The 21,754-nt window shown below is 28.5% G+C and overlaps 1 protein-coding gene across 4 annotated transcripts in view; it reads right to left on the minus strand.

The window, feature by feature from the left end:
- The window catches only part of LOC100880205 (1-phosphatidylinositol 4,5-bisphosphate phosphodiesterase epsilon-1), a 192,173-nt gene that overhangs the window by 98,385 nt on the left and 72,034 nt on the right, over nt 1-21,754 (minus strand). For all 4 annotated transcript variants that reach the window (XM_076533177.1, XM_076533178.1, XM_012292966.2 and 1 more), the window contains exon 3: nt 5,374-5,433. The gene's annotated coding sequence lies outside the window, so the exon portion shown is untranslated. The remainder of the gene's footprint in view (nt 1-5,373; nt 5,434-21,754) is intronic.

The raw sequence follows: 21,754 nt of genomic DNA on the forward strand, positions 1-21,754 counted from the left end.
ATAACACCAAATTCATCACATAAAATCAATTAAAATTTAATAACAATTTAGTTACACTTTTCAATCATAATTTTCATTTTGAAATACGAACAAATATTTTAGTTATCAGGATTACTTATCAAGGATCAATTTAATGCTTGAAATCAAATAACAATATTTTAATTATACTTTTGAACCACAACTAAACCACAACCTTGAAATTTGAGAATTTGAGATTTAAGGGATTTGAATATTTAGGGCTTTGAGAATTTTGGAATTTGATAAGTTTGGAATTTGAGAATTTTGAAATTTGAGAATTTTGGAATTTGAGAATTTTGGAATTTGAAAAGTTTGAAATTTAAGAATTTTGGCATTTGAGAATATCGGAATTTGAGAATTTTGGAATTTGAGGATTTTGGAATTTGATAAGTTTGGAATTTGAGAATTTTGGCATTTGAGAATTTTGGAATTTGAGAATTTTGGAATTTGAAAAGTTTGGAATTTGAGAATTTTGAAATTTGAGAATTTTGGAATTTGAGAATTTTGGAATTTGATAAGTTTGGAATTTGAGAATTTTGGCATTTGAGAATTTTGGAATTTGAGAATTTTGGAATTTGAAAAGTTTGAAATTTAAGAATTTTGGAATTTGAGAATTTTGGCATTTGAGAATATCGGAATTTGAAAATTTTGGAATTTGATAAGTTTGGAATTTGAGAATTTTGGCGTTTGAGAATTTTGGAATTTGAGAACATCGGAATTTGAGAATTTTGGAATTTGATAAGTTTGGAATTTGAGAATTTTGGCATTTGAGAATTTTGGAATTTGAGAATTTTGGAATTTAAAAAGTTTGAAATTTAAGAATTTTGGAATTTGAGAATTTTGGCATTTGAGAATATCGGAATTTGAAAATTTTGGAATTTGATAAGTTTGGAATTTGAGAATTTTGGCATTTGAGAATTTTGGCATTTGGGAACTTTGGAATTTGAGAATTTTGGCATTTGAGAACTTTGGAATTTGAGAATTTTGGAATTTGAAAAGTTTGGAATTTGAGAATTTTGAAATTTGAGAATTTTGGAATTTTAAATGTTTGGAATTTGAGAATTTTGAAATTTAAAAATTTGGGAATTAAGGGACTTGAAGATTTGAGATTTAAGGGCTTTGAGAATTTGAAACTTTGAATATTAGACAATTTAAGAATTTTGTACTTTGGGAATTTGAGATTTTAGGAATTTGAGGAAATGTTTACAAACATTTTAGTCATCAAGTTAAACCATTATTTTACTTAATAAATAGTAGCAAACGCGAGAAAAGAAACCCTATACAAATTCCACGAATCTCCAAAAGAACTTTAAAATTAAGTATCAAACATCGAAAGATTCTTTTTGAATTCAAAATCGAAAGACGGTGAGTTCGGAGCGAAAAATGTGGTAAATGTTAACCTTTTTGTTCAGGATTCCTGAGCCACGCCCAAGTAGAAAGTTCTCAGATCGATATCACGTATGTGTATCACTTCCAGTGTATCCATAATCTTTTTAACAATCACGACCGACAAACTTTTCTCTACTAAACATTCAATACTTCAATACATTAATATTTATTTAAAATTCTCAGAAAGATTCACTTTAAAACACCCGATATAATCTGAGGTGTCACTTTATTTAAAATATTTCCGCAGGACACGCTGACAAGTGTTTAAAAAGCCCACTGATTTATTGCGCGATACATAACCAGCTTTTCCGGTAATTAAGAATAAAGTCGTCGTTACACAAGAATAATGGTCAGCGACTAACGGTTGTTTACTTTCCGAGAAGACGCATGGCATAATACGTGTCATGCTAGTAATTCGAACTGCGACATTTTGTCCATTTAATAGATAGCTTTTGTACGTGTCAATTGAACCGCAGCAACACATTCGTGTACCAGCATTAGAGAACTCGATCTGTGTTCCAATTCATGGCGGTCTCAGTGTTCTGCCTGAATGACGGGCAAATCGAGTGCTCTCAAAGATCAAGCGGGCTAGGGCGCAAGGTGCACGGATAGGGTGGAGATATATGGAGATTTATTATTTTTTTACATTTGAAGATATTGAGGAAGAGATGAGTAGGGTGATTTATTATTTAGAAGAGTGGGAGAAGTTTCGAGACTTAAGTTTGAGAAATATTTAAGGTTAAGTTTGGAGATTTAGAAATTTTGAGATTTAAATAGAGGAAATTTGGAAATTTTTAGATTTAAGTGGAGGGAATTTGGAAATTTTTAATTAAAATGGACGGAATTTGGAAATTTGTGAGACCTTTAGATTTCGAATTTTTAAATTACATTTTCTGATTTTTGATTTCTCTAGTTCCCAAATTCTCAAAGCCTCAAATTCTCAAAGTTTGAAATTCTCAAATTCCCAAATTCTCAAAGCCTCAAATTCTCAAAGTTTGAAATTCTCAAATTCTCAATTTCTCAAAGCTTCAAATTCTCAAAGCCCGAAATTCTCAAAGTTTCAAATTCTCAAATCCTCAAATTTTCAAAGCTTCAAATTCTCAAAGCCTTAAATTCTCAAATTCTCAAATTCTCAAATCCTCAAATTCTCAAGTTCTCAAACTCTCAAAGTCTCAAATTCTCAAAGCCTCAAATTCTCAAATCCTCAAATTCTCAAGTTCTCAAACTCTCAAAGTCTCAAATTCTCAAAGATACAAATTCTCAAAGTCTCAAAATCTCAAAGTTTGAAATTCTCAAATTTTCAAAGTCTCAAATTCTCAAAGCTTCAAATTCTCAAATTCCCAAATTCTTAAATTCGTAAATTCTTAGAATCTCAAATTCTTAAATTGACCAATTCCCCACGTCTCAAATTCTCAGAGTTTCAAATTCTCAAATTTCAAAATTCTCAAATTGTCAAATACTCAAAAACTTAAATTCTCAAGGCCTTAAATTCTTAAATCTCTTAAATCTCAAATTCCAATATTCTCACATCCTCAAATCCCTCAATTCTTAAATTCTCAGAGTCAAAAATTTTCAAATCTCCTTAATCTCAACTTCTTAAATTTTGAAATTTCCAAATTCTCAAATCCTCAAATCCCTCAATTCTTAAATTCTCAAAGTCCAAGATTTTCAAATCTCCTTAATCTCAATTTCTTAAATTTTGAAATTTCCAAATTCTCAAATCCTCAAATCCCTCAATTCTCAAATTCTCAAAATCTCAAATTGTCAAAGCCCTGAATTCTCAAATCCCTCAAATCTTAAATCCTCAAGTCCCTTAAATCTTAAATTCTCAATTTCTCAATTTCTCAATTTCTCAAATTCTCAAATTCTCAAATTCTCAAATCTCTTAAATCTCAAATTCTCAATTGCTCAAATCTTCAGATATCCTCAAATCTCATACACAAAATTTCTTACTACAAAATTACCCTTATTAAGATTTCTGACCAACTAAATCCCAACTTCATAATTCCCTTTTTATTAAAAACTCTCTCATCCTATAAACTTTACGCGAACCTCGAAAAATACCACTGCATTTTCTTTCATCTTAAAATAAAACCAAATGATTTGGAAAATCCAGAAATATTCTTCAGGTATAAGACCGCTCGAAAGCGAAAGTTCCAACTTGAACCGAGTTACTTCTCTAACAAGTTACATTTTTACGGATCTCTGTCTGGTAAAAGAGAAGTTTAACAACCTTAATTAGTCTTCTATACAATGTTAGGGACTTATAGTGGTAAAGTGGAAGCTGAGTATCCTCTTTGAACAAGAAACGAACAAGAGCCGGGTAAATGTTTTACCACGGACGTGGTAGAGGATAGACCACTCTCATAATGCTTTTTTTCGTTATACGTCCCATGGGGCTACAGAGTCTTGTTACCATTTTTGTGTCACGTTCTACTGTATCAATTGGGGCTGCTTTTTTTCGCCACAGTTCCGTGCTCGAAATTGAAGTTAAAAATACTGATAAACGTTTGTTATCCGAAGCGATGAAAAGTACAAAGCTCCGACCCTTTTAATTGCGTTTCGCGAATCGAGCGAGTGTAACAAAACCGAATTGCGGAATTGGGCTTTATTTTGTTTCGTATAATTGTACAAAGACTGTTTCTAGAAAGGAATTCTAAAATTTGAGAATTATAAAACGTTGCTTTTAAATTGTACCATTTACAAATTTTATATTACGAAACCAGTTTTGCAATTTCTAAAGTTTAAATTATAATAGAGGATGTTAAAATTGAACAGGATTAAACGAGTGAGGTTATAGTTACAATTAAATAAGATTAAGTGAATGAGGTTAAGGTTAGAATTGATCAAAACTAGTAGAATAAGGTTATGGTTAAAATTGAAGAGGATGAAGTGAATAAGACTGAGGTTAGAATTGGACAAAATTAGTCAAATAAGGTTATGTCTAAAATTAAACAAGATTAAGTGAATGATGTTAAGGTTAGAATTGATAAAAACTAGTACAATAAGGTTATAGTGAAAATTGAACAGGATGAAGTGAATAAGACTGAGGTTAGAATTGAACAAAATCAGTCGAATAAGGTTATGGTTAAAATTAGACAAGATTAAGTGAATGATGTTAAGGTTAGAATTGATCAAAACTAGTAGAATAAGGTTATGGTTAAAATTGAACAGGATGAAGTGAATAAGACTGAGGTTAAAATTGGGCAAAATTAGACAAATAAGGTTATGGTTAAAATTAAACAAGATTAAGTGAATGATGTTAAGGTTAGAATTGACCAAAACTAGTAGAATAAGGTTATGGTTAAAATTGAACAAGATGAAGTGAATAAGGTATGAGAATTGAAGAAAATAAGCATGTCGTAAAACAATATCTAAGTTTAATCATGCAGAATAAAATGTGTAAGTAAAGTAATATTTAATATATGGAATTCCAGTGAAGGAATCCTGAACGAACAAAAACAAAGATAAAGGAAGAACGTGAAGAATAATTTCAAACCAAACTGTATCAACAAGACACTTTGCGTGTAGAAAAGTGAGTAAAACGAAAGGAAAAAGCCCGAAAGAAAAAAAAACCTAGCCAACAAAGGAACAGGAAAAGTGAAAAGAGAACGGCAGAGACAAACTATTTTTAAAAGCAGAAACAACGACGAAGCTCGAGAAGAGAAACGGATAAATGTACGGAGTACAGGACGAAACGAGACAGATAGGCACGAAGTTCTTCGCTTAAACAAAAGAAATCTCTTAAACAAAAGATATGGCGGAGAATAAAGGATTTATGAAATGTTGAGAGCCCAAACTGACGATCAATATTTACGACGGTGTGCCCTTGGAAAATAATTTTATTTTAATTTAAGGGAAAACATATATATACATGATTTTAAGGGATGAGAGTAATAAATCATTCGGTATTAGAATTTTTCGAGTGTAGAACGGTGAAATATATTTTTTCCATTTTTTACTCACCCTCCTGAGTTTAATACGGACGACATTAACGATATCGTTTTCACGTGGATCTCGTTAAACCTGTAACAGAAAGATAAAATTTATTTTATTATATAAAATACCTTTCAAAGAGTATTTCACTGAACCTTTATAATGGTATCATTTTATTATAGCAATTAATATTATTTTATTATGTCAAGTAGACAATTTTGGTTTCTATTATTAATTTTAACATTCATTTTTATAATAGAATAGTTGTATGATTTTTATTAATATATTTCATTGTAATAATTTTAATTTGTATTCTTCTTTTCAATTTTTAAATTATTTTACATAAAAGAATGGCTACATATTTGTTGTTATATTTTACAATAATTGTATCATATTAACTTAATAATTACATACATTATTTTAGTGTAATATAGATTTAACATAAATTTAATATATTTAAAAATTAAATTTTTGAGTCAGAAATTTATATCAATACTAATATTTTATTACATCTTCATTTTTTGGAAAAGGAGAATTTATACAAGATTTATGTACCTATGAGAGCTTTCTATAAAAATTAATTTCCTTCCAACGACATTTTAAGAACAAATTTTTACAATACCTATTTTTTGCTCCTTCGTCTTATTTAACGAATTTAAGAACAATTTTCTGAATTTTGAAATTGAAGGTTAGCTTTTATACTAAACTGTAAATAAAATCTGAATACACAGAAATCTGGTGTTATATTTCTATTACGATATACCTTCTTATAAGATATACTAAATCGGTTTAGGTCCCTCCGAGAACATTTTATGCACATACTCGTTGAAGTAACCGAGAGGGGTGTGAATAATTTTCGGTGAAAAGGTCTCGACTAACAGTGAAATTATTCCATATATTTTTACCCGCTGGGTGTAAACGGTACATAAATTTTATTTCTACAGGGTTGAACTTGAACTTTTGTAGATAAGAGTGTCTCAAATCGATACTGAACGGTATTTTAAAACATGTTTTATAGTAATTGAGATGTAATATATCAAACCGTTACATTATTCGTTTATAAATCATATAAAATTTTATATTTTGTGATCAGAGATGTAATATCATTTTTGTGTAGAGTAAAATTGCAATTAATTTTATTAGCTATCTGAAGGGGTGAACAATTTTAAAAGAGCTTCTTTCAAGCATTTCAAATTATTTTTCACTTCTAAGTAAATAATGACAAATAAAAATATATGAATAAATAAAATAGTGTTAGGAAATACTGTAAAGTATAAATGAAAATTATTTATAAACAAAACGAAATGTATGATTTGTTTTTAAAATATCTTCACGAATATAACTAAAAAAATCACAAGTGTCGAATAATTTTTGTGCAAATTTTTACCAATGTATGTCAGTGTCAGATATATAAAAAAAATTGGAATTTTTCTTTAATAAATGTATTAGAGAGATACAAAATAATAGTCTCAAACAACTGTCTTCCGCGAAGGACTCCGGTGCTTAAAGCTTGCAGCCGTCCCTTTACGACGTCGACAGCTGCAGAACTTTTTTCCCGTTTCATAAAAATTTATATTTTCGTTTCCGTACCAAAATATGAGACGCAAACTTGAAATATTTTTTACGTTTAATAAAGTAAAATTTTTATTGTACTTACTATTTAATCGTGAAAGTCCATATTATTCGACATTAAAGTTTCTCATATTTTTAGATAAATCAAAAGGGAGTTAAAATAAATTTAACATGTATTCAAGTTTTCTACGTGCAACAGTAGTTTACTTTATTTTTACTAAGTTTATTATTTATGATTTATATTAAAGTCGTTCATACGTGAACATATGTGTACACATATGAGTTCTACATATGTTCCTACATATGTTACATATTTTTCGTTTTTGTTGTATTTTAAATATTGACAAAGGAAAAATAAAATTTTATAATCACTAATAATTGTGATTTTATTATTGTTAATATTGTACTTATTACAAGATAAATTCGTAATAAATAAATATGTATAAAAGAATTTGATTCTTTAGTTAGATTCATGAATCTAATAATAACATATATTTATTCATAATTAATAATGATTATTGATGTTGTATAATTTTATAGAAGAAGGTAAAATTTAATAATTACTAGTAACCGTAATTTTATTATCATTCAAATAGAATCGATCGTTGTTAGTAAATAATTCAACGTAACAATTTCAACCAAAATGCCCAGCAACTGATTCATCTTTCTTCCATGAATGAAGATAAGAGAAATTGATAACAAGAAGAGTCCAGTGGCTTAACAAGATGAAAATTGAATGACTCTATTTAAAGGTAAAGTAGAATCGCTGTTTCGGTACGTGGCAATATTTCTAATTTAATAAGAAGGGTTCGTATAGATCATCAAGATACTGAACGTTTCCCTCTTTCAGTTCTTTCTACTTTCTGAGAGAAATAGCTATTTTACTTTCAACAGAATTTTGTGGATTATTAATACAATTTGTATTCTCTGCATTTTATTTATTTTGTTATTCACTGCATTATCGTTTTCCTATATTCCGGTTTAATCGATATCGGTACTGATTAAAATTAGATAAAACTTTTGATTGAAGTAATCGTTTGTAATTAAAATTATTTTTAGAATGAAATAGTGTACCTTATTATTTTCAATATTATTTAAATTTTAATGGGTAATTATATTATTATTAACTTTGCAATTTTAATGATAATTTTGATATTTTAGTGAGAATTTATATTATTATTCATTTTTAATTTCAATGGGAATTTATGTTATTATTCATTTTTAATTTCAATGAGAATTTGTACTATTATTAATTTTCTATTTCAATGGAAATTTGTATTACTATTAATTTTCCACTTCAATGGGAATTTGTATTATTATTAATTGTCTATTTCAATGGAAATTTGTATTATTATTAATTTTCCATTTCAATGGAATTTGTATTATTATTAATTTTCAATATTAATGAGAACGAATATCATTATTAATTTTACCATTTTGATCAATTCTTTTGTTACTACTATTTAAAATAAAATTACAGATAAATGCATTGTCATCTCATGAAATCAAAATACATATCAAAAGTTCAACAAATGAGTCATAAATTAAAGATATAATTAACTATTACCATTACAGTAATATCATGAAATAATGATTATAGAATACAGTGTAATCCGAGTTCAGATTTTGTTCTCTTACTTCTCTTGGCAACCCAAGAAAAATCCGATCGTTTCAGCCCTGATTAAAGTTAATGACCTATTACGCAAGATCATTGAGAGATAAAATTACTCATGAAGCAATATGTACGCCGTTCAATTCGGTTGTAATTGTAAATTAGCGCTATTATATGGACGAGGTTAATGAATTTAAATTTTATACTTTCTTATCAGTTACTTCTTGGCCATCTTTCAGCACGGTATTACCAGCTCGGGGAGCAAGTTTTTGCTACTAGGTTATTTATACTGGTCGGATATTTCCCGACGAGGGCAAAAAATTAACAGGAAGCATGTTTAGCGGTGGAAAAAATAAATTAGACTATTTTGTTTAATATTTTGTAATATGCTTAAGGTAGTAGTATGATTGTTACGCTTTTAAAACGAGGATAGGATATTGTATTTAAAATAGTAATATAGTGGTAACATATTTGAAATAATAATATGATAATAACATACTTAAAATAGTAACATGATGATATGATATGATATAAAATAACATATTTAAAATGATAATACAGTGATGATATATGTAACATGTAACGTAATATGATATACATAATATGATGATGATATATGTATGATATATGTAACATATGTGACATATGTAACATAATATGATATATATAATATGATGATGATGTATGATATATGTAACATAATATGATGATGATATATGATATATGTAACATAACGATAACTTATTTAAAATAATAAGATAATAACATAATGATAATATTATAGTTAAAATAATAACATAATAAGAACATATTTAAAATCATAACACTCTAATACAATATTTAGAATCATAACATGATGATGATATATTTAAAATAACAACGTCATGTTAACATATTTAGAATACTTATTTGATTATTACACAATGATAACATACTTAAAATAATAACATGTTGATATTTTAAATAACACCATAATAAAATATTTAAAAATATAACATAATACTGTTTCATTTATTTGTTCACATTTAAATATCTCAAAAATAATATATTTTCGAAAAAGAATATAAAATACGAAATTTCCATGATTTATTATTGATCACTTCATTTTACTGTTAACTTATGATTTATTTCGTTGTTCCGACTCTCAACTCCTCCGCATTCGTACTTTCAGCTTTATCTGTCTTTCTATTAGCTCTCGCATTATATCCTTCTGTCCACAATCATTTTTCCTTTTTCTTCTCTCAAACCTATTCTTAAAACCCACTCGGTCACGTACGCTGTACAATCACATGGTTTCTCAGTCACACGGACGTTATTCACCGGACGTTAATTCCAAAATACTTTTTATTCATACGTTAACCTTTCGAATTTGTACTGAGAAAAAAGCGCAATTCTGAAAATAGTTCCTTGTAAATCTTCATGGTGACGTGTAATTCAAATGTGTACTTGGAGAAACAAAAATAAATTGAAACTCTTACTGAATATAGAAATCCAAGGGTAGGACATGATTAAAAAAAATTGAAAAAACTAGACAATAACATGTGTAGTGAACTTAGGAAAACTTCAGAAAAAATACAAGTTTAGTAATGTATTTAAGAAACCATAAACTATAAAATACAGTATTGTATAATTACATAATTATAAACTATAACACATCAAAACTATAAACAATTGCATATAATCACATATAATTAAAAATAGTAAATTATGGCACATAACATGGAATTAATAAACCTATAAATTATAACATGTGTTATTGCATGTTATGTGTTAATGACGTACGATTAAAAAGTGAAAGATTTATAAAAATAAAAAGGAGCTACATTAAAAATCCTGAAGCTAACAATATTAATAATTAAATTTACAATTTAACCTCAATGAAATTATCATCGAACTAAGTTCAGCTTTCAAATAGTTAAAATGAATAAAGAACGTGTTGTTATAATTGTCATAAAAAGATTGGATAAATCATCGATCACAACGATATTCGAATCGATATTACACATTATAAGTGCAGAACGATTTCTTCAGGCAACAAAAATTTTCCGATAAACTTATTTGAGATTACCTCGAAGCCGTGCCGAGGTCGAAGCACTATGATCTTTCTATCGAAGAAAGTCGCAACGAAAAAGAATAATCTGTGGAAACTAAAAAGTACACAACCGTGGTCAGGTTCGAAGTTCCTGCAAGAAAAGTAGTTCAAAGGTAAGATACTTTACTGAAGGTAAAGTACTCTATTCTGTTACGGTGTACGGAATAATTATATTCAATAATTGAGTTAATAATACAATGTTTTTAAAAAAGAAAATATTTATAGAAATTGATGCGAGTAAAATAGAAAAATAATAGTGCAGAAATTGAGGTTTTTATTAAAAGTTGAAAGGAGTGTTTGATTTTGTAAAACCTTTTAAGAATTTTCTGTTAAACAAACTTGAAGGAAAATTATATGATAATAAAAAAAAGAAAGACTCGGAAATTTTCTTGACTAAAAATTAGGAGATGTGTTTAATTTTTGAAGACTTTTGAGAAATACTATTTTATTAATCAAATTTTAAGAGAATTATTTTGAAAGAAATTATAGTTGAAGATGAAAAATATTTTTAACAATAAAATAAATAATCATGAACAACATATTACATAGACATCAAGAATAAAGCAAAGTTATTCATATTAAGCGACCAAGATGTGTCCGCCATCTTGTATAACCTCCATCAAGAGGTTATACCTAACCTAACCAAACAATAAACGACTGAAAACTGCTCACATTAATTTTCTTTTACAAATCTCAAATTATTCTTACAGCTGCACTAATTTCGATCACCATGTGACAATATTTTTACTCAGATTTAACCTCACAGCAGACCCATGTTACACAAACACATTTCTCCACTTCAAAAAATTTGGTTCAACCCGTTAAATGAAGCACACATCCATACGATTGGATCTAACTACTTATTTAGTTTACCTGACACTGTTCGCGACAAAGGATACCCATTCAATTGACTTCTGTTATTTTGAATGGATGGAGCGAAAGCAGAAAGGGGTATTGTGCAAACCACAATGTCATACTGAAACCGCTGGAGATAAGAACTATCCAACTCAACGTAGTAAAGAAACACAAACGAAATGCACTTCTATGGGCTTTTAAGAAATTCTTCTCTTCGTTCCTTCTTTCTTCCTGACGGAAAGCTTTATCGTATGCATGCATGTAAATTTTTACTTATGTTTGCTATCATAAAAATTTACGTTCTATATTTTGTATACCAGTGAAGAATACGAATATAAATATTCATACATATACATATATACATGTACGTATACATATACATACATATACATACATATGTATACATATACATATACATGTGCATATGCATATGCATGTACATGTTGTATATATAGAAAATATTTGATATATTAATATAATAAAGATGTGGGTAACATATTAATACAATAAAAGTGTTCATAACATGTTAGTATAATAAAACTTGTATGTCACATATTCATGTAATAAAAATGTATGTAACCTATTCATATGATAAAAATGCATGTAAAATATTAATACAATAGAAATGTATATAACATGTTCATATAATAAAAATGTATGTAACCTATTAATACAGTAAAAATGCACATAACATATTTATATAATAAAATCATTCCACAAAGTTTGATAAAAAATTAGTGAATTTATTCTTGCAATCTCATACTTCACTATAAGTAACCATTGATAAGAAATTCCATTATCATCAAAGAATACAAATGTTCGAAAATATTGAAACTTCATAAAACGAAATAGAACTTTATTTTTCAATATAAGTTCTAGAGGAGTGCTCTGATAAAAACCTAGTCTGGATTACGAGATGACCTACTGTTATTTGCATGCACTTTTCCCGACCATGTGACACCTTCAAATGTCATGACACATATTGATACAAAGTGAAATATTTCCCGACTGGTCGTTTCTAATAGGAAAACCGAGCGAAAGAGAAGGTAAGGAAGACAGAGAGAAACAGACACGAGAAGTTGGCAGACAGGAAGATGAAAGGGGAAAATGAAAAAGCGTAATAGGAATTCGTGTAGTAAAGCTGGATGCGCGGAAGCAGTTGGTGTATAACACGGTATTATTTTACTATGCAAACAGGAACGTACGTGACCAAGGTGTTAACTATCCCATTTTCTTCTCAATAGTATCGGTAGTACGCTGCCACGAGCTATTAACCAATTTCATGGTGGTAATACGATTCCGCTATCAACCGAGAAAGAACGTGGATACACATTTGATCACAGCCTTGGCTGGTCGCCAGAGACAACTTCCTATGTAGATTTAGATTTCTTGCTTTCACCGGTACTGTCGTTACCAGAGGGACTAAATCTTGAATAATAACTGAAAAAACATCGATTTTAATTCTTCGTAATGAATTACATTCTTCGTGCAGTTGCGAACAGCGGGGATATAAATCTTTTAAGTTGGCTGAAGTGATTCATGTTACTTTTCAACTCTTGGATGCCGAGTGGAAATACGTAAGATTATGTTTTTAGGAAATTCTTTTGTTCAAGTTGATATGAAGAAGACGAATGTAAATATCAAGTTTTATTGCAATTAGTCATAATTTTTAAGAGAAATGTTTTGTTTGTAAATAACGTTTTATTGTGTCTGACAAGTCTTGAAGCTTTGTTTATTTGCACTGAGTCGTGGATCAAAATGTATCGTAGATTCAAGTACAATTTTCAAAGAAATTTGTATTTTCATTCTTTGTAGCAATTTTTGTTTTTACATCAAAGAGTTATTATTTAAGGTACAATACTAAATTAATAATCTAACAATAAATACTGCTGTGAAATAAACGAATAGGAGTCTAAAAAGAAGACTGTGGACACTTGCATCACTAGCTCAGTTTGATTGGCGTTCGGCCAAATGGTTACGAGCTTCAGCCCTGTGTTATTACTTGCTTCAGTTTGAAGCCCTGCTTTTTCTAATGGTTCGAACTTACCGAAATTGCACAATAAAATTTAATAACACTTAATGATATCTTTACTTCATTACAACGTTAAAGTATTGTTAAAATCAAAATATTGTTACAAAATATTCAGAAAGGAATTATATTATATTTTTGTGTGGACGTTTGAAAATTACTAAACAGAACAAAATAATAAAATAATAGAATTAAAGTAATAACATTATAGAATTTTACATATGTAAATATAAATATAGTACCTCGTAATTTCAAAAATATTTTGTGTAGAAAATTGAGTAGGAAAAATGTGTGAGAAAAGGTTGTTTTCCATTCTTGAAGAATGAAACGTACATTTTGTTACACGTGTACAAGTTCCTTTAGTTTGCTATTTCTGTCGAAAACTATTAAAACACGAGTCGGTTGTAACTTCTGAAGATGTTACAACGTACAGCATTAATCAAGTTGAGTTAACATTGCAACGCCAGTTTGTGTAACTTTGGTGTGCATCGTACAACGATGTTCACACTGGATGGTTTAATACGAATTTGTACTGCTACCTAACGTTAACTAATTAAGTTTAATGCGACTTCATAAATAAGTTGCTCCTGTATTGTTCACACTTTACACTGTATTATACCTTCTGAATACAGCTCGCGTTATTTACTTTAACTTTCTACGGTCATTTCAAATCGGTTACTTTTGAATCTAGATTGTAAGTACTTATTAATGTAGCTTGAGAAGCTTATAGGATGAGCATAATCATTTTTTAATAATTATTTTGAAAAATTATGCTGGTACAGTTGGTTGATGGTTTTTGACCAAAATACAAAATTTAAGTTTGTTAAAAATTACAAATTTTTGCGTTCATAATTATATTTCAATTCTATTATTTTTATTATAGCTCGTATTTTCATCATTTTTGTAATTCTTACAAGGATTCATAATAATTCTGTTTAGATCTTCTGGAGCAAAAGAAAAGACAAGTTTGAAAAGTAATTCTTGACACAATGATTTATAATCTTTATAGTTTTCATGATTTTATGATTTTTATAACTGAATCATAATTTTCATACTGAATTAAATTTCATACGACGTATTTATTTTGTAACCCACACAAATTCATTCAACAATTCCCCGAATAACAGCTACACCCTAAAAATAAATCAGTAGTAATAAAAAAAATCCTGAAAACAAACCGTTTTCAATTATATTAAAAAACGCCCCTCATAAAATATCTCAATTTACTTATCGAAAACGCAATTGTTCGACAAATGTCAGACTTTGTGCAGAAATTTCTATAAACCTAACCTAACATTTTATCGATGCATTCGGTAAACAAACGTATCGCAAACAGAGCAGAAGTTATTAAAAATTTTCAATCAACAGACAGCGTTTCATCAAGCTTCAAATTGTGTGTACAAATTTTGATTTGTTTATTACATGAGCAATCAGTGTATTTCCTCGGCGAGAAAATACGCACTCGGTAATGTTCCTTTCATTCCACGGGAATATTAACACAATCGTGAATAATTTTCCTAAAAGCCTTTAGTCGCTGCTTTATACACGGTAACTTCGTAATAATGAAAGGTAAATTCAGGTCACTGTGTTGTAATTAATAAGCTGTCTCGTGCACCAAATTGATGCGTCAGTAAACAACGGGAATAGTTTACGATGCAAGAAAATTTCCGTACGTAAAATGGCCGCGTATTTATCGAGTTCAATATTTTTCGTGTCTATTTTTCGAAAGAACGTAACTTCGACGAACACTATATTATCCGTGCACAAAGACCGATTTTATTTCGTTTTAGTTTCCGATACCTTTATCACCGTAGCAATCCAATTAAAGTCATTCAATACTTTAGACACAATGGAACGATTTTTATCTGCAACATACTGGATTGACATTTTCAAATAAAATATCAATTGGGTTGCAAACAAATAATGCTTACGAATTGTTTCAAATCATTTCTTATGATTATTTAACATTATTTAAAATCATTTAGAGTTGTTTGAAATTATTTAAAATCATTTAGAGTTGTTTGAAATGATTTAAAATCATTTAAAGTTGTTTGAAATTATTTAAAATCATTTAGAGTTGTTTGAAATTATTTAAAATCATTTAAAATTGTTTGAAATTATTTGAAATCATTTAAAGTTGTTTGAAATTACTTAAAATTATTTTTCAAAGAAATTGATAATCAGTATTTACAATACTAATAATTCAAATTAATGTAATATGTAATTGGAGGATATTGTAAGAGCTATTGTTTTTAAAAAATTTTAATTTGTCTCGTTTTTATTTTATGAGTCTAACAATGTAGATATACTGAGACGTACAGATGTGAAATGATGTTTTCGAATTTTTTGCAAACTTCATTTTATTTATACGTTTCCTTTCTTTTCTCGTATTGATTGGGAAATAATCTGCGGTGCTCGACTATCGATTTAATTGGAATATTGATGAATGAAAGGATAACCCAAATCCTCGAGTTATTTTTACTAGAAACACGAACTCGTGGCAGTAGAATTAAAAAAACACTAGAAATATTAATTATAAAGTTCCCTAATTATATTCACATGTATTCAGAAAAATGTAATTCGATAAAAGGATATCAAGGTTTTTGAATATTTAAAATATAAAATTAAAATGGTGTAAAAAATGAGAGAAGCTGTTATTTAAAATAATTAAAGAGATTCAGGCTATTATTACGAAATAGTTTTCTACGAGTTAATTAGACAGGAACTAAAAATATCAGAGTCCACGATTGAAGTCTCTAATTTACATTATTGTCCCAGTTAAACTTTTTGACTGTACAATTAAACCGGTCGAAGTTACAACGGAGGGAAGTTTGAATTTGCGTTCATACGCTCCTAATAACAATCAGCTCCTTTCAGGGGAACTATAACACTTGAGAAAATTTTGCATATTGCAGCAACTAGTTAATAATATATGCTACATGAGAATTGTTTTATCTGTCTCAGGTTGAAGGAGTAATCTGCAAATAAAATGATTCATTTGAGACATTGTGTACTTGTTATTGGGTTATTTTAACCCTTAACACACTTCATCAGAATAGTATACTTGAGACAGTAGAACGTTTAATACCTTAGCCACTAAAAGTGCAAACTAAATATTGTAAACTAACTAAAAATTGTAAACTAAAAATATTTCTAACAAATATTATTTGTAGAGAAACTACTCATTATTTTCACTTGAAAATATACTTCATTATTTTACCTGGAAAGTATCTTTGGAAAGTATGTTAACATATTTCGCTTATTTTAGTTTGAAACATTGAAAAAGAAAAGAAATTAAAAAGAGTGAAACAACAGAAAAAATGACGTTTTTCACAGAAAAATTCAGAACATTCTTGGATTTTAATATAAACAGAATTTTAGCGGAACACGATAAGTTTGAGGAAAAAAGTAGTAGAAATACTGATATTTCGAAAAAGGTATTTATTCAGATTTTCAGGATATGGAGTGGCTAAAATTGAAGCTAGATTGCCTGGGGTCGTTTTATACCCCAATGTGAGAGTTAAGGATTAAATATCTTGGGTATTTCGCTGTGTTGCTCCAAAACTCGTTATAAACAAATTTGTTCTTCCTTGTAACGCTTTAACCTGATTCTCAACCGTTTTCTAATTTCGTATCATAAAAAGCAAATTTAAAGAATTCCACGATATTATTAGACATTTGAGTAAATTAAATTTGTTAGGTTAGGGTGAATTTATTGTGTGGAATGTAATAACTGACTTCTAATAAAATTTATAACATAAAATATGAAAAAATATGTATATATGTTACTTTGAAAATATATACTGTATATATTTTTGTTTTTATTCAATAACAAAATTCTTTTATGTTTGCTACAAAATTTAATAAATGTTCCAAGAAATTAAGAAACTAGATAATAAATGATGTTACGGTTTTTCGACTTAACCTAACATTTCCTATTAATCTATCAACGACTTATGAATGACTATGAATCACTTGGTGAAGAATATGATTGATGCACGTTCACTCAGTGCACGTCTTCACTTTCAAAGGCAGTTAATTTTTCTTCCAAGTTTCACTTACCGAAACCTCTAAATGTTCTAATAGCAGAAAAAAGATGCTCTTAAATGTAATACTGAGTGTTCATCAAATATTTGATTAAATTGTGCTACAGCTTTATTGAAAGTTAAGAAAGTAATAAGATTTGTGTCAGATATGGAGCTTGCTAATAAATTGAATTTATTAGTCGCAATCATATTTCGATATTTATAAAAAAACGGGAGCTTACAAAATGGACACTACATGATTCCGGTGAACAGTACTGCATCGATCGAGTGACCATCGCCATTTTCTTGTTCTTGAAGTAGAAATTTGAACCATTCGGCGAAGTTGTTACAACAACTGGGTCATGTACATTGCATTGTAATTGCAAGATATGTGAGAAATAGTGAATAAATAATATTTGTCGAAATGGTAGCAAAAGTATTTAACTGTGTTAAGAAATGGTGTAATGACTTAAGGAGAATTTTACTGTTTTGTTTAAGGGAATGATGTTCTAGGTATTAAATACTTTATGTATACTATATAGCATGTGTGTAACATGTGTGTATGTATATTACATAACATTTATGTGACACATAAGTATATGTATATACTACATATTATATATGCAACATATATGTATGTATGTATACTACATATCATGTATGCAACACATATGTATGTATACTACATATCATGTACGCAGCACATATGTACGTATACTACACATCATGTATGCAACATATATGTATGTATAATACATATCATATGTTATATGCAACATATATGTATGTATACTACATAGCATGTATGCAACATACATGTACATATACTACATATCATGTATGAAACATATATGCATGTGTACTACATATTATGTATGCCTACATATGTTCATATATAGAAATACTTTAAATATATCATTAAATATAATACATTTAAACATATTATTTATATTGTATTATGTTATCTGAATACGTTTTTTAAAAGCACCCAATATTTTTGAACTAACATCTGATTATTTTACTGTACTGCTATTTTCATCATTTCATTTCGCTATTTTATTGCTTCAATATTCTGTAACTGTACTAATTTACTATTTTAATATTTTGTTATTTTAACAGCACAATATTTTACTATTTTACTGTTTCGCTCTATTTAATTCAACATTTTCTTTCTCCTTTTTCTCTCACAACACTATTTAAATTACCTTTTACTACCCTCATATGTCACACTACATAATTAAACAGATATCAAACGTACAGAGTGCGGTCCTTGATCTGATTTATAAAATTCTTTTTGGGAGAGTCAAAAGTTAATTGGTAGCCAATCAAAGTAATCTCTTTCATTAAGGACAATCTGCAGGTAGCCAATTAGTTTTATCTGAAATACGATTAGCTCGGTATGACATTCGTTAATGAGTTGACGCTGATAAATTTTGGATGTAATGGAATTCTATAATTTTCCTTTTTTCGCCTGTCCAAGTGAAATTAGTTATTTATTTGCTTCTTTATATTGCTGCCGTTAATTGTTGTTGTAGAATATATCATTTTTATATAACTTTGTGATATTTTAAATGTGAACGTCAGTAATGGTCCAGTTATGAAATATGTCATATTTTAATATTACTGAAATATATATTTTTTGTGTATTTTTAAAATGTTATTTTATAATCAAGATTGCTTAAATAATAATAAGAAGAATATTGTTTATTTGTTTTGTTTTATATGAAGATATTTTATTATACCTAATATATATATGTATATTTTATTACACCTTATACATATGCAACATATTATTCCTTAATAATTCAAAAACGAAGGTTCAAACCTCATTTTTGCAAAGGAAAATCATGTTCAGAATGACATCCTCTACCACCTCTTTCAGGGAGTAACACTAGTTATGAGACAGCCTATATATTATTTTATTATTTCTGACTATATTTGTTATATTTGACATTAGATATTTGGATATGTATTCTATCATAAGTCTTGTTCCTTTTAAGCTTGCAAATGGTTCATGAAGTGAAATATATTGTTAACAGATTTTACAACAAATAATGTCTGCCATAACCTATAAATTAACAACTTCTATACGAGATTACTATGATTTCTACAAAAGGATACCAGCTAAATTTACAAATAAATAAAATTATAATAGAATAATTTCTTCAATTCCATAATATGTATTATATTAAATTGTATGACCACTAATAATCATTAACAAAATTTATTTAAATAATTACTTAGACATGTAACATTCGTCCCCCTTAAATCTATCCCTTTTGTAGGGATTAGATGTTACGTATCCCTTTTTGCATACCACTGCATTAATTTAAAAGAAGTCTTGAACTGTATTAAAAAATTACACACGATCCTAATGGAAAATCTTGTGAAAGTAAAGGTTAGCGAAAAGGATCACTTAGACAGTGAAATTGTGCGAAGAGTTGAAAGAAGCCCGGAAGCAGCATACAATGGTTTTCAAGATTTCAAGAATTACGAAGAAAACAAACGAGAACGAAAGAAAAGTAAAACTCCATTCTACCCGTCGAGAACATCATTCCGTTCTCGAGAAACATTCGAATTCGGTACACGATTTCTGAAAAATTGCGAAACTTGCACGTTCTTTGGAATTATTTCTACGATCTTTAAATATTTATTGCTTGTAAAAGTTTAGTTGGAGACAATATTAATTTTAGGAAATAATTATTATAGTTTCTCTTTTGCATGAATTAAGTGACGAAAGGGAAAAATATTTGTACAAATCAGAAATGTAAATTGTTGTAATTAGTAGTTGTTTAATATAAGATTTATTACAAGGTTATATTTAGAGTATAATTAAAATTTAGGTAAGTTGAATAAAATTTAGATAAAATAGAGATGAAATTGAGATAAAATTGAGATAAAATTGAGATAAAAATTGAAATAAAACGATAAAATTTAGATATAATTGAGATATTGTATCTAATATTTTATGTCGTAAAATTAACGTTCTTATAGTTCTTTCCAAACTCTCAAATTTCCAAATTCCCAAATTTTCAAACTTTAAAATTTCCAAACTCTCAAATTCCCAACTCTCAAATTTCCAACCTCTCAAATTTCCAAATTCTCAAATTTCCAACCTCTCAAATTCCCAAATTCTCAAATTTCCAACCTCTCAAATTCCCAACTCTCAAATTTCCAACCTCTCAAATTTCCAAATTCTCAAATTTCCAACCTCTCAAATTTCCCAACTCTCAAATTTCCCAACTCTCAAATTTCCAAATTCTCAAATTCCCAACTCTCAAATTTCCAACCTCTCAAATTTCCAACCTCTCAAATTTCCAAACTCTCAAATTTCCAACCTCTCAAATTTCCAAACTCTCAAATTTCCAAATTCTCAAATTCCCAACTCTCAAATTTCCAACCTCTCAAATTCTCAACTCTCAAATTTCCAAACTCTCAAATTTCCCAATTCTCAAATTTCCAAACTCTCAAATTTCCAAATTCTCAAATTCCCAACTCTCAAATTTCCAAATTCTCAAATCCCCAAATTCTGAAACTTTAAAGTCTCCAAATCTCAAAATTCTCAAGTTCCCAAATTCTCAAATCTCCATATTCTAATTTTGCCAAATTTTATGTTTCCAATTTGAACATAATTTTCAAACAAAGACTAAAATAAAAACTATTACAGTTTAATTCTTCTATTTAATAATTTAACAATTAATGAACGACAAGAACTGAACGCTAACTTTAATAACAGCTACCTTTCACTTTCACAAAACTAAACTTCACAATGAAAATTCTAAAAAAAAATTTACAAAATAACCTGTACACAGTTTCCGGATCAACTAAAAAACATCGAGAAATAAATTCGATACTACTACGATTTATATGAATTATTGGGAAGCAAAGCACTCATGCAAAAAAGGCATGTTTCAAATAACGGACGAATATTCGACACAGGCAAAAACATCTGCCTTGACCACTCATGCATTAATATGTGGGTCAACAAAATCGATAAGGATATCGCTTACAAGTGATCCGTTTTCACCTTTCCCCAAAAATATTGCTTACGTATATTACTTTCCCTTGCGTTTCGCAGGGAATCGCAAGAAAATGGCCGCCGAGACGGAAGAAATTTAATGGCTGTTCTTTCTGAATTCCAGATATACGTTATCATCTCGACCGTCAAACTGTTTATGAATAATTTAGAAACTGTCGAGAAAGATAATGGTTCCCTCGAGTTTAGT

This window comes from Megachile rotundata, chromosome 7, assembly GCF_050947335.1.
Source record: "Megachile rotundata isolate GNS110a chromosome 7, iyMegRotu1, whole genome shotgun sequence".
Lineage (NCBI taxonomy): Eukaryota > Metazoa > Arthropoda > Insecta > Hymenoptera > Megachilidae > Megachile > Megachile rotundata.